The sequence below is a fragment of the Oryza glaberrima genome, chromosome 10 (assembly GCF_000147395.1).
Source record: "Oryza glaberrima chromosome 10, OglaRS2, whole genome shotgun sequence".
Taxonomy (NCBI): domain Eukaryota; kingdom Viridiplantae; phylum Streptophyta; class Magnoliopsida; order Poales; family Poaceae; genus Oryza; species Oryza glaberrima.
This window is the reverse complement of record NC_068335.1, coordinates 4,340,822-4,355,475: the sequence shown is the minus strand read 5'-3', so window position 1 is coordinate 4,355,475 and position 14,654 is coordinate 4,340,822.

The following is a 14,654-nucleotide window of genomic DNA, read 5'->3' as shown; positions in this document are numbered from 1 at the left end:
AACCTAACAGCAGCAGCCATGGCAAAAACTCTAGATCGATAAAAATCCAAATAAGAAAACGAGACTCTGATACCACTTGTAGGATCAAATCACAATAACTAAGCCAACCAGAGGGGGGTGAATGGTTGATATACCCAAAAACCGAAAACTTTTAGCGGAAATAAAAGTTACCCTCGAAATCGATGAAGATCGGTCTGACCGAGATTGATCTGCCGGTCTGACCGAAGTGTAGCCGCCGGTCTGTTGCCGCCGCCGGTCTGACCGCCCGTATGCCGCCGGTCTGACCGCCACTTTCCGCCGGTCTGACCGCCGGTATATCGCCGGTTAGACTGCCGAAACCCGATGAAACACAAATCGAAGAACTTTTAAAGTGGATGACGACTTTATTGATTCTCTCTGTATTTACAAAGTGCACCAACAGCACTCCTTACAAAAATTTCGACTAAACTCGAAACCCTAACTCAAAACTCAACTCAATTGCTCTCAAAAGCAATACCGGAAAGCCTCACACTCCCCCTCTATTTATACCCGAGGTAGGCAGTCTAAAGCCACGAACCAAACTCATACTAGAAGTCCTAAACACCTTAGGAAACCCTCTAGTACAAGAAACAAACTTTACATAACCAATCATACCAAATTTGGACTCCTTCCAAATTCGACTCCGCATCCCATACGCACACAATACCTCCATCGTATGCCATATGGAATCTTCACCAACCACGTGCATCAACTCTAGCCTAAGTATCCCGCATGATCTCTGACCACCACGGACGTCGTCTTATCCCCAAGCCGACTCCCGGTCCATCACCGCAAATACTCTCCCGAGGCATCGAGTCACCTACACATGAAATAAACAAAGAAACCATATTCCGAGACCAAGCTATCACAAACTTGACTCATTAGTAACAAACAACAGTATTACATATGTATAGTATCCATCTAGAAGTCATAATTATGAAACAATCACAGATATCCAAACAAACAACCCGAAACCGAAACCGACACAGAGTCGACCGGTCAGACCGCGGGCTGCGCCGGTCTGACCGCGCATATACCACCGGTCTAACCGACATACTCATCCCGGTCTAACCGGACCCAAATCCAGCATTATCCTGTAGATCACCTGTGAAATCCAATCATCTCCAAAACCACTTCGTGAATAAATTCCAAATAACAAAACCAGTAATCTCCGATGCCAATTGTTCATCATAGAATAATAATCAAAAACACCTTTGATTTTACGTTCTAATCCAAGACTTGTATCATTTGATGATGCCGGCCAAGAAGCTGCCAACTGACTGCCCCCTTCAACCCAACCTTTATTCACTATGCGTCCAAGCTCTTGGAACCAAAGGTATGTATGAGCATTCTGGGAAGGTCGCAAGAAGCCGCTTTTGGAACGTTTGGAGCAATCGCAATTTATCACCATATTACCTACTTCCAATTGATGACTGGCTAATATATAAGTGTTCCATCTCAAATTATTTTTGGTTCCTCGATTACAGCTTGTTCTTTTTTTTTCAAGGAAAAGGGAATATATTACTCAGTTGAAGAGTCCTCACAAACAAAATGTGAGATAAAATTACATTTATCATCCGGTCAAAACTCGGTAAGAGATTCACAGCGGGCTCTGTTAGCTAGAGTATGGATAACATTATTCTGATTTCGCTGAATCTTCGTGATGATCACTTCCATGTTTCCTGATAACAGTTCTTCTATGTCCCTGACAATGAATGCAAGTTCAGAGCGCCCTTTCATCGCAGATTAGATGAGGTTCTTCTCCACCAAACAATTAGTCTCCACTATAATTGGAAGGAGTGTCCACTGAAGAGCCAAGTTAATACTACCTCCATATTTAAATGTATGATGCCGTTGACTTTTTTTTAACATTTGACCATTCGTCTTATTTAAAAAATTATGTAATTATCATTTATTTTATTGTGGCCTGATTCATCATCAAATATTCTTTAAGCATGACATAAATATTTTGATATTTATACAAAAATTTTGAATAAAACAAATGGTCAAACGTTGGTCGAAAAATCAGCGGCGTCATATATTAAAATACAAAATACCGAGGGAGTACCTTCCCTACAGGCAAGGAGTTCTGCCTCCAACGGACTGCTGCACCGGTCAAGAGAACCACAAGCAAAAAAAAATTACCATCCCCATACTGTTCTTTGACTACTGAATCGAGATCCATATATTATTTATTTCATGCTGGACATGTGGACTCGAGAATATTATCTCCGGGATCAGATCAGATATTAATTTTGTGCATTTTTCCTTATCGTGGCTTATATCATGGACGTGCGTGCCGTAAATTGTTAAACTACTACGAGTCATGGTGTTTTTTTATGGGTTTGCTGCCAGCTTCCACAGATGATACGGATCGGATGCTATCAATATGTTGGAAACGACTACGCGGCTACACGCTGGGCGCTCGATTGTTGGGGGGTGGGGGAAACTATTTTAAAACTATTTTTTCTCTTAAATTATTTATTCAAATCATGATCCGATTGCACCATTAAATTCGTTGCAATTAAATATTTAAAAGAAGACTACACAGGGATATATTCCGATGAAAAAAATTTAGCTTATTATTGAATTATTTTTAAATATTGTAAAAAAAATATTGTACGTTGTTCCACCAAGTAGATCGGAATTGTTTCACTGAGTAGATTGAAAATGTTTCAATCGTTTAAATTGAGCGTTGTTTCACCTTATATAAAAATAATATTTCAGCAAATAGCGAAAGAATGTTTTAAGGCACTGCAATATTTGATCCATACATAATGAAACATTATAAGTACACTAGGTGAAACATTTTTTATGGAACAAAAAATAAAACGAATTCCCTTAATAGAGGGTTTCCATAATATGTGGTGATTTGTTGCAAAAGAATGTTTTAATTCACTGCAGCATTAGATCTATATATAGTGAAAAATTATGAGTACACATGGTGAAACTTTTTGGTGGAAAAAAAATGAAACGAATTCCCTTAATAGATGGTTTTCAAAATATGTGGGTGATTTATTCCCCCCCCCCCCCCCAATCCATCCCAACCGAGCGACCGATTATTGACAGTCGTTATCGATCTGTTTCGACCGTCAATATTACTATAATAGGAGAAAACTAGTGATGCTTGCAATGCATAAATATGTTAGATTAATAATATTCCACTAGTATTAGATTTACTAACCTTTTGCAGAGAATGATCATGAAGTAGAGGAGAATCGACATCAACTCAGACGATAAATCAATCGAACGATGTCGAGAACCAGACTTGTGTATGAATAGGCCAAGAACTCAGAATTGACACGATGAATTGGGCCAAAATTCACAAGTCTGCGGAGTGGAGCAATAGAGGAGGCCACCAGCCGAAACTGGGCTGGGTTGGGCCAGCCCCAGGTTCGGCCGAACCAATCCTGGCACGTTGGATCTAGGTATTGGCATGGACATCCAGGATTGCATCCCAATGACGGTTGGAGGGCACTTAGGACAATTCCCCTTCCACAACCATCATAACCACCTCTATATAAGGAGCTCACTCTTCACTTCAACACACAACTCAAGCAATAGCTCTCTCATTCCTCTCAAGTTTAGTTTAGTAGTATCTAGCTGGTGGAATAGAAATAGATGGGAGTCAGGAGTCCGGAAGCCTTCGGAAGAGTTCGGGTATTGCTCTAGCAGCTTTCCTTTCCTCTTTTGTAAGCTTTGTACTTTTATTAGAATACTCTTCTATATACATTTATGGTATTGAAATACTTTCCGAGTATATGAGTACCTACTTTACATTACGTTCATGTTATACTAAATATACGGCTAGCTTATATGGGAGATGCTTTGGTGCGGGTATAGTGTTTGCTTATGCAATTACTCTATGTCATGACGATGATATTAGAGTAGTATCTAGTAGTTTAGACATGATGTCTAGATTACGAGATATCATTATTTGGAGTTATATATTACGGATGAGAGGTGGGCCGCTGATGGTGACAGCTTAGTACGGGTATTCCTCCGCGCCTATATATAATCCTAAGTTAATTTCTGGGGGAGGGTATTCCTCCGTATTTAGCCCCGGTTGGATGGTCATGATGGGCTGTCGTAAGGAACTCGGCAATCAGGGGTGGCTTTTCGAAGTACCAGGAGGGTATCGGATAAAGGGTATTAGCTAGTATATCAGTTAACTAGAATGTATGTATACTATATATATTAGAAGTATAGGAATAGATTTCTTCTCTCTTTTCTTTCCACCTAGCTTAGATTATTTATTATCAGGATGAGTAGAAATGCTTGTGTGTCACTCTACCTTGGATTATCTCAACCCCTGCTTAGAATATGATTATCACAAGTAATATATAAATTATTAGTTGAGTTCTCTCTACATGATCTTCCCACGGGATAAAATAAATACGACACCCTTGTAATACTCTCGGGTGAAATGCTACAATGGTATATCCATGCGCTTGCGGATGAACTCTATAACCATAATATACCAGAAGTGTTTCTGCGCCATTGCTGGGAATTATATTTCTAGTATAATATCGTTAAGAAATACCAACACCGATTCGGAGGATTCCCGTAATATGTTGGCTGGCAAGTTTGATTCATTAACTTCATCCTAACCACGTTTTCTAAACTGTTAAATGCTAAATGATTTATTTTTGTGAAAAATGTTATATATAAAAAAGTTTTTAAATATAATAAAACAAATCTATTTTTTAAGTGTTAAAGAAATAATCATTCATTAGTTGTTAGTGATTTATCTTGTTTCTCATGAAGCAAATTAGGCAAGTGGAACAGCTCAAACGCATTCTAGCCATACGAGGGTGGCGCCTCCTGCTGACGGCACAACTGCTGGCGGACGGCCGGTGTGGTCGGCGCAGGGAATCCACACGGCGGTGCCAGCACGGGGAATGCTGCTTCTGCGCAAGCGTGAGGGCATTCCCCTATAATGGTTATCTATAGACTCTCTACAAGAGATCCATATCAACATATTTTTCTACTTGGAAGAGATTAAATGAAGAGAGAGAGCAAAGCTATCTACTAACCTGGAGATAATATATAGAGAAAAACGAAGCAATAGATTAGAGAGCTATAGATACTCATATAGACATACCATTAAAGTGGTTTACTATTAATCTAGTCTATTGCTGAGATGTATATGTTTTATAGATAGCACCTTACTTTACCATTACGGGTGCTCTTATATGAGCTAACGAAGTGGTTGGAATATAAATGTAACGGTGATGATAAAGTAGGATAAAATTGTATATAGGATGGTATCTCTGATAACTGACTTATATTGGGTAATTAATTATGTGCTTCTCGATAGCAAAAAACATATATCTTTTAAAAAACGGATTTGCTACATTTATGTCGCCATAAATTTCCGTCAATTACACTCCATTTACATGTCACACAGCCGCATAGGCCTCCCACTACATGTGCTTCTGTGAGAGAGAAGATTATTTCCACACATATATCGTGATGATAGATGATTACATATAATTACACTATAATTACACACTAACTACATATATAATTTTGGGACTTACATATGCAATTTTGAGACTTACATTGTAAATACACTAAAATTACATATGTAATTTTGGGACTTACATATGTAATTTTGAGACTTACATTATAAACACACTAAAATTACATATGTAATTTAGGAACTTACAATGTAAATATATGCCAACTATTTTTTGGTGAAAAATATGGCGCCATAAATATAGCTACTCCCTTAACAAATAGTGAGGTTTTCTTACATTTATATATGTATAGAAAGTATTAATCTGAAGCAGGCAATCAGTGAAAACCGGCCCGTTTGGCTCGTTGGAGGCAGTCAAGTAATACCACTGTCCACTGCCACCACCACTTCTGGAGTTCTAGTGGCTTATCCAAATAGCGGATTGATGTTTGTTATTAGTGAATTTATTCGCTCAAGCAATAACATGAGCTTCGTTATACTTGAGCTGTTGAAGAAGCCATTGATGTCGCCGCAGTCGCTCTGTCATTATAGATATAGGCATTGGTGATGCAGAGGTTGAGAGTCGGCATGAGGAAGTCGTCGGCGAACTGCATCTTTGAGTTGGTGAAGTAGCGAATGTCAGTGATGCCTATGATCAGCAACCTAAAACACCGGTGAAGGAAAATGAAACACTGGTAAAATAGGATCACTGGAGTGGAAATTTCCTTCGACCTCCCTTTAGCGCTTGGTTAGGATCGGAAGGGTTTAGGGCTTGTGAGGAACAGGATAGTCATTTTCTCGTACGAGGCTTATTTCTCTTATTCCTCTTAATTCCATTGGAGTTTAGTGCGAGTGATCCAATCAACGCGCGTGTTGTGCGCACGAGTCCATAGACTCATACCTTTTCTGTTGTAGAGATCGTCGAACTCACGTGGGCCATGCCGCATGCCTCCATCTTGCTCGGATAGCCAGAGATCATGACCTAGCATTTGCATCTCATAGAAAGAATAAGACCGAATCAATGATCCGACGTGACCGGCACCTGTCTTAAAACCGGCACTTATGTGTGGGACCTATTTGGATATCGAGGTGCCAGTTTTAAAAAATTTTGCGCGTGGGTGCAAGGACGGGAAAGGCATTATACGTGTCGGTTTTACATACTCTGGCACCTATAGTGCCGATACCTATTTACCCTTCTGTAGTTATGGGTGCAAACAGCGTGGATTGACAAGAAAAAAGTCGAACGGAATTGGTGGAAAATATATGACAGTCTTTTCACCAAGTATTTCAAATTTATATTCATCATATAGATTGAAGATTCAAGGATAACTGAAAAATAAAAATTGCATAACCCACTCAGGAGTGAGAATGGAACCCACGCCATAGAGTTATCAACTTGCGGCGCTAGCCATCTGACTAATTACGAGTTTTGAAATAAAACTAGGAAGGTAGCCCGCGCATTACGCGGGCATGTATTTTATATTGCGTTTGAAAAACTTATATAAACGAAATATCAACTGGATGAAACTACCATGTTTCAAAAGTACTATTTCTCCATAATTTTTCTCATCGGCATTTCTTAGATAATTTATCCAAACTTTTTGTTACCTTTTAAAACATATAATATTTAATTCCTTCATATAAACAATTATCTATGGTCCGTATAAAAACCTGCCATGTTTCAAAAGTATCTATTTAATTTGTTTGGAAAACAATCTACAAATTAAACGTAAATTAAAAGCTTGTTTAATTGAATGTTTAGTGGTATTTTTCAACAAATCCTAAAGAACTATTGTTGTTAGTAAATAAAACTATTTGTACCATCAAGTTAGTTCTCTTTTTAGTTGGTTCAGATTCACGCAAGTTGTTACATACATATAAATTAACAAACACATATCATATAGATCCTCACTTCCTTGTAATATTTATGATCTATAGTATCTCTTCTATAAGAAAATATAGTCAACATGAGTCCAAAAAATTTAAATGTAATAGTAACAAATATGTAAGCATTAATATGTATAGGATAGATGCAAGGCCATTAATATGTAAGCATTTAAAAATTATTATAAAAATAGAACATGTAATGGTTGGTCCAATTTTAGTGCAAAGTACAAACTTATTTGATTTTTCTCCAAATAGTTCAATTTAGTGACTATTGATATGTTATTTTTTTAGTTTTATTTTATATCAGCTCAAAACATAGGGGTTATGGATCTTTAAATTGTTGGTTTAGTTATGAATAGAGCAATAGTTAGATTAGAAATCATATGTGCAACTTACAAAATATGCATGTTTTAATAACATTATTGATTTTCTCGCTATAAAAAAGGGAGGGTAGAGGAGAGAGTGGAGAACTTGAGGTGAGAGGGGAGAGGACAGGTAGTGCTATGTTGTGCACATGTGAGGGGAGGGTGAAGTGCACGGGAATTTTTTTTTCTAAATGATTTAATTGAAAACTGAAGATCCTTATTTTGTCAAAATTTCTAATTTCCTTTTTTTTTCTAAATTTTAGGATGTAACACATGATGGCTTAAGATTACGGGTAGTATTGTGTTGTGCACATGTGAGGTGTGGGTGAAGTGCATGGGAAAATTTTTTTTTCTAAATGATTTAATTGAAAACTGAAGATCCTTATTTTGTCAAAATTTCTAATTTCCTTTTTTTTCTAAATTTTAGAATGTAACACATGATGCCTTAAGATTCTAAAATTATATCTATTGGTTTAAAATAATGGATCCACCTATTAAGTGAAACTTATGAGTAGATATATTTTCTTACAATTTCTAAGGTTTTGTTTTTAATTAAGACGTACATGTGCGCTGCAGAGAATAAACAATGATTTGAGGTGACATATTACTTATTGTAATTTTTTATAATGCTTTGTTTCTTCTATTTGGTTATGATGCATAAAGGATAGGTGTGCAAGCTCAGGTGGTGTTTATTTTTATACAGTGAAATATGAGTAATATGGATCTTAACTTATTTATTTATAAATACATTAACAATTCAAATAAACTTTTAAAAATCAGATATGACATAAGAATCATAATTATTTAGCTTTTGTAATTATTGATCATTTTTATATTATGCTATTAATTAGTTAAAAATTATAAGATGGAAGAGTTGAGTGGGAGAAGAGAAGAAGAGAAAGTACGCACACATATAATTATGTTTTATACATTTTATAGTGTTTATTTATATGTTATAGTTAGCTACAAATTTAGTCATAAATAAATTGAAAGATATAAGCGGATTAAAAATTAGTGGTATAGGTCGTGTTTAGTTCTTTGGCCAAAATTTTTTTTGAGTGTATGGACACACATTTGAAGTATTAAATGTAGACTAATAAAAAACACATTACTGATTCTGCCTGTAAACTGCAAGACGAATTTATTAAGCCTAATTAATTCGTCATTAGCAAATGTTTACTGTAGCATCACATTCTCAAATCATGGCGCAATTAGGCTTGAAAGATTTGTCTCGCAATTTACATGCAAATTGTACAATTGGTTTTTTTTGTCCACATTTAATGATCCATGCACATGTGTCCAAACATTTTTGTAGCACCCGTATTTCTGTTGCTTTTATTTAAAAAGTTGTCATTTACAAATTTGGAGTTAAATTTGGTTCTTAATTGATTTTTGTGCCAAAATGGATCTCAAATCCTCTCCTAGAAATTCCCTTCAATTTCTGTGAAACCCTAGTCCAAATTCAAATTCAAATCCTTTCAAAATCTCCTCAAAATTCAACTCTACAAATCTCTGGAAATAGGTGAAAGTTCACTGTTCAACTGGGCCGCCCTCCCCTTTCTTTTTCCTCGGCCCAACTTCCCTCCATCCTCTCCTCTGTTCTTCTCCCCTTAGCAGGCCGGCCCAGCCCAGCCCGCAACTCCTCACCTTCTTCCTCCTTGAGCCAGCCTCATCCACGCACACAAGGTGTTCGACAGAAAGCCGACCCAAGACGCCGCACCGTTTTCGTGTCGTGGCAGCGCCGTCGCACTCCCGTGCACCGCGTGTCGTGCCAAGACCACCTCCACACCAAGCCGAGGCCGCGCCACACCAAAATCGCGTCGCGCCAAGCCGTCCTCGCCCCGGTTTCTGTTGACGGTCATTATCGATCAGTTTCGACCGTCAATATTACTAAAACAGGAGAGAACTAGTGATGCTTGCAATGCATAAATATGTTAGAATAGTAATATTCCACTAGTATTAGGTCTTCTAACCTTTTGCAGAGAATGACAATAAAGTGGAGGAGAATCGACATCAACACCAACGATAAAACAATCGGACGATGTCGAGAACCAAACTTATATATGAATGGGCCAAGAAGTCAGAATTGACACGATGAATTGGGCCAAAATTCACAAGTCTGCGGAGTGGAGCAATAGAGGACGTCGCCAGCCGAAGATGGGCTGGTTTGGGCCAGCCCATGGTTCGGCCGAACCAGGGGGTTCGGCCGAACCCCCATCTCCACCGTTGAGGCCAGGGTTTGGCATGGACGTCCAAGATTGCACCCCAATGACGGTTGGAGGGTACTTCAGACAATTCCCCTTCCACAACCGTCACCTGCCTCTATATAAGGAGCTCACCTTCTCACTTCACTCACACACCTCAAGCAAGAGCTATCTCATTCCTCTCAAGTTTAGTTTAGTAGTATCTAGCTAGTGGAATAGAATTAGAATAGGAATCAGGAGTCCGGAAGCCTTCGGAAGAGTTCAGGTATGCTCTAGTAGCAATTACTCTATGGCAAGGGTAGAGTGACACACAAGCATTACTACTCATCCTCATAATATATTATCTAAGCTAAATGGAAAGAAAAGAGAAAGAAAATCTATTCCTATACTTCTAGTATATATACATTCTAGTTATCTGATATATTAGCTAATACCCTCTATCCGATGACCTCCTGGTACTTCGAGAAACCACCCCTGACTGCCGAGTTCCTTACGACAGCCCATCATGACCATACAACCGGGGCTAAATACGGAGGAATACCCTTCCCAGGGAATTAACTTAGCATTATATACACACGCGGAGGAATACTCGTATTGAGCTGTCACCAAAGCATCTCCCAGATAAGCGAACAGCATATTCAGTATAACATGAACATAATGTAAGGTTGGCATTCATATACTTGGAAAATATTCCAATACCATAAATGTATATAGAAGAATATTCTAATAATATTACAAAGCTTACAAAACAGGAAAGGAAAGCTACTATAGCCATACCCGAACTCTTCCAAAGGCTCTCGGACTCCTGATCTCTACTCTATTCCTATTCCACTAGCTTGATACTACTAAACTAAACTTGAGAGAATATGAGAGAGCTTGCTTGAGGTGTGTGAGTGAAGTGAGAAGGTGAGGGGTTTATCTAGCCTCCCAATGACGGTTGTGACGGTTGGAATAGTCGGAAATACCCTCCAACCGTCATTGGGAGCTAATCCACACCGTCCAGAAGAAGCCCTGCATCCAACGGCGACGAGAGCCCTGGTTCGGCCGAACCTGGGGCTGGCCCAACCAGCCCATGGTTTGGCTGGTGGCCTCCTCTGTTGTTCTTCTCTGCAGACTTGTGAATTTTGGCCCAGTTTGTCGTGTCAATAATTCTAAGTTATTGGCTCATTCATACATAAGTCTGATTCTCGACATCTTCTGATTGATTTATCGTCTATGTTGATGTCAATTCTCCTCCACTTTATGATCATTCTCTACAAAAGGTTAGTAAACCTAATACTAGTGAAATATTATTATTCTAACATAAATATGCATTGCAAGCATAACTAGTTCTCCTCTATTTTGGTAATATTGACGGTCGAAACTATTCGATAATGACCGTCAACACTCCCGTCGCGTCGCTCTGAGCCCTACCACCCAAATTCCGGCTGTAGCCACCGTCGGCTGCGCGTCACCCACGTCTCGCCACCAATCCCGCTCTACGTGCGTCACTTCATGTCGCGTCGCCGTCGTTTCGCCATCGAATCGCCACCGGTGCATGACGCCAAGTCTTCACGTCGCCGTCCCCTCCTCCCAGGAATCCCATGTCTTCTCCTCCGACCGCCGAGGAGTATCTCCAGTAGCAAGCCGAGTATGAAGACTTCTAAATGTTTCGTGCCTAGCCCAAACCTCGCCTGTGGAATAAGTTAGTTGCCTAGGTTCATTGCCTAGTGCTTAGTTGTTTAGTCGCTTAGTCTTTCCGCGCTGTTCGCTTCTGCGCCGTCGTTTTTATGGTTTTTTCTGTAATGATTGTGTTGTTCAACTATGGGCCTATCCATGATAACAACTTATGTAAGAACTACTACCCGGTGATGTAATAAAGTAGTTTACTTTGATTCATTTATTCTGTGTGTACCAGCTAGTGTATCCTGGGACTGGTACTATATCAAAGGTAATGCATAACACTCCGGTGTAAGTTAGCTGTGTTTATGGCTAACGAATGTCGGGGCGTTATAAATTTTTGTCAAAATTTTTGGGATCTAAACACACCCATAATTTAGATGTTATAGCTGCTGAATTGTTTAACAGAAAAAATTCTTTTCTAACTAATAAAGTATGATAATAGGAGAAAAAATATGTGCAAAAATATGAAGACATTGAGAGAAGAAGAGGTGAAAGTAACGTGAGTATGTACTATCCTTAAAACAAACATACATACATATAGTAATACGTACGGCTCAAGGTGAAAAAAAAAACGTTCGTACATACATATAGTAATATACGTACACGCCCAAGGTGGACCTCGTATGGGGTTAGGCAGTTTGTTTTCTTTTGATAAATCTAATGGTGGTAAATAATGGGTCTACCAAATTTAATGAAAAGCAATGGCTAGAGAATTTTTAGGAAATTCTCTAATTTATTATAATGCTACGTGGCGGTTTGGAAACGTTTGTAGTGTATCCTGGGACTGGTACTATATCACAGGTAATACATAACACCCCTGTGTAAATTAGTTGTGTTTATGGCTAACGAATGTCGGGGCATTACAATTTTTGGCCAAAATTTTTGGTATCTAAACACACCCATAATTTAGATGTTATTGCTGCTGAATTGTTTAACAGAAAAAATTCTTTTCTAACTAACAAAGTATGATAATAGGAGAAGAAATATGTGCAAAAATATGAAGACATTAAGAGAAGAAGAGGTGAAAGTAACGTGCGTACGTACTATCCTTAAAGCAAACGTACATACATATATAGTAATATACGTACAGGCCGGCTCAAGGTGGAAAAAAACCGTTCGTACATACTATATAATATACTTACACGCCCAAGGTGGACCTGGTCTGGGGTTAGGCAGTTTTTCTTTTGATAAATCTAATAGTGGTAAATAATGGATCCACCTAATTTAATGAAAATTAATGGCTAGAGAATTTTTAGAAAATTCTCTAATTTATTATAGTGCCACGTGGCGGTGTAGGAACATTTGTAGGATGACACGTGGTGACTTAGGAGCGTTTGTAGAAAATTTAATGGACTTTTAGTATATAATAGATAGATAATAGATAGATAAACATGTTAATTACATGAGCATTGCTCTGGTCCTTCTTTTTTACCACAAGGTACTAGTACCGTGAGGTACTGAAATCCCGTCCGTTGATGATGGCAGATCGAACGGTCGCGATTACATGGTACCTTGGGGTACTAGCTTGGTCATGGGGTGGCAATCGCGAGTAAGCCATGGTGAAAGGGTATAATCGTATTTTCTCGTTTGGAAGGATGTTTGGATCGGTGGTTTGTTTGGGGAAGTGCCGCAGAGTAGCAAAACCCTAGGCTTCCTCCTGATGGTGGCGTGTGGCGGACAATACGACGGCGACGGCTGTGGCGGCGGCATCAGTTGGTCTCGACGCTGGCGTCTTCCACTTGTCCCGTCATTTTCCCCTTCGTGGCGGTGCCTCATCCATTCCTCTCGACACCGCTACTCCTACGACCGTGCGGCGGATGGGGTCCTGGAGATCCACTGCAGCCACGGCCCTTGCAACGGCGTCGAGACGACTCCTGCGACCGCGACGATGACTCCTGCAGCTGCGGCGGCGACTACTCCTGCGACCGCGGCGATAACTCCTGCAGCGCTGGTGAGGACACCTGTGGGGGCCGCGCTTCCGGAACGATTGAGGATCTGCGTCTGCCTGCGGCCGTGCGGCCGTGCGGCGGATAGGGTCGACCTTCACCTCGACTTTTTTCTCCCGTGCAGTGCAGCGGCGCTAGATGCAGGAGGAGAAGGGAAAGCAAGAGATATCGAGGCGCGCACGCTATTTGGACCACACGCGATAGCTCCCCATCGTACCCCTCAGCAATCAACGGCCGGATGGAGACTGGTGCCTCATGGTACCAGTACCGCGTGCTACAAAAGTGAGGACGGGAGAAAAACTCTAATTACATATATTGTAATTATAGTGTGTAATATAATTATATCTTAAATATAAAATATATTGTAATTATAGTGTGTAATATAATTATATCTTAAATATAAAATATATTAATATTTTATATTTGGAAGTTTTATGACGTGTTTTGAGCTGATAGCCCACGCACCGGGACTGTTATCTGCCAACCCACGAGGTCACAGCTCATCTGTAGTCTTGTTTTTACCTGCTCAGACAGTCACGTGATCCATTCATCCAAGGTAGCAGGAAGATAAATTCTCCATCCCTCCCATCAAATATCAATATAATCTAACACATCTTAATGAATCTGAATGTGTGTGTATTCAAATTCATAGTATATCTAATATTATGTTGAGTTTTTATAAGATGGAAAGAGTACAAGTAAAATAGACGAGATAATATAGACTAGTCTATTGAAAACTTTTACTTTGCCGTACATGTAGTATTAGTTTTTTATTGAAAATAATTGAAGCTAAGCATTGACCAAATTTCTCTCGAGATGTTACAGATAAGGATCCCATATAATCTAGGAGTTCTTGCTAATTAACTACTCCCTCATTAATAGAATATAAAAAGTTTTAGGATTGAACACGGTTATTAAGAAAATAGATAGAAGTGAGTGGGTAGAGGGTTATAATTAAATGAGTAGTGGAGATAGGTGGGAAAAGTAAATAGTAGAGGGTTGTGATTGGTTGGAAAGAGAATGTTGATCGAGAAGTTATTATATTTTGGGACAGATACTGAGGGCTAAAAGTTGTTATATTTTGGAACGGAGGAAGTATAGTATTCCTATG